This window comes from Bison bison, unplaced genomic scaffold, assembly GCF_000754665.1.
Source record: "Bison bison bison isolate TAMUID 2011002044 unplaced genomic scaffold, Bison_UMD1.0 scf7180017849889, whole genome shotgun sequence".
Lineage (NCBI taxonomy): Eukaryota > Metazoa > Chordata > Mammalia > Artiodactyla > Bovidae > Bison > Bison bison.
In genome coordinates, this window is record NW_011480462.1 from 14,413 (window position 1) to 15,411 (window position 999).

The 999-nt window shown below is 48.3% G+C and overlaps 1 protein-coding gene across 1 annotated transcript in view; it reads right to left on the reverse strand.

The window, feature by feature from the left end:
* Positions 1–999, reverse strand: part of LOC104994550 (DNA polymerase alpha catalytic subunit-like) — a gene marked incomplete at its 3' end in the record, with an annotated part of 10,173 nt that overhangs the window by 7,987 nt on the left and 1,187 nt on the right. The gene's annotated exons all lie outside the window — the stretch shown is intronic.

Consider the following 999-nt stretch of genomic DNA (forward strand, 5'->3'; position numbering starts at 1 on the left):
AGAGATGATGATCTCTGACACCTTTTGCAGCACTAGAAATCTCCTTTTAACCTAGCAATAAGAAGACAGGCCAATAACAGACTGATACCTCTTTCAACTGCGAAGTATTTCCCAATAGTGGTTGAAAAGGCGCATCCATGACTATGGTTGGGGTATGATGGGGGTCACAGAAGGGGCTCTTAGGCCAGTTTGGAGGACTAGGAAAATTCCAGGAGACAATACTGGGGGTGGGGGGAGTCAGGTGAGGAAGGAAAGGGATATGGTATAAAGAGCAGCAAGTACAGACTATTCTAGGACACAGAAGTCCCACAGAGCAGGCAAGAGAAGCCTTGTTAAGGAATTTGGACTGTAAGTTGCATGCAGCAGCCACTGTGGGTTTTCTGTACTGAAGAGCTGACGTCCGAAGCCATCATTCAGGTTGCCATGTGAGGGATGACAGCTGAGGAATCAATGAAGAGGTTGGTGTTGGGAGCAGGAAGGGCTCAAAGGTGGGAGTTGTGAGAAGATAGCTTGTCTAGTTTAGGAGGAGAAAATGAGTAGACTTGGTGAGGAAAGTGAGGAGGGGAGGGGACTCAAGGCGGGCTCTCAGATTTCTGGTTTTGATGGGACCATGAATCAAGTCAGGGAATAAAATCCTGCAAGGAATGGATACAGTAAGGCACAGGGGGGTGGCTCCGGGATGGGTAGGCCCACCATTCATCCAATTCCAGAGCACTGGCTATGAGGCTGTGCTTCAGGGAGGTCCCTGGAAGCTGTACAATAGAGCCATCCTGGGTTTAATTTCCAAAGCCTCGTGAAATCACACTTGCCAGCCCACCTGGCACCAGCAAGTTACAAAACAGTCAAAGAGGTAAGAGCATCTAACCAGATGGTCTTGCCCTAGAGCTTAAGTAGATGAGATACCATTTCTAAGACTACTGACATCTTCACCTGAGCAGCGAACACATGGCAGTTTGCTACTCAAGCAGCTGTGCCAGTTTCAGCACTTTGATAAGTGGA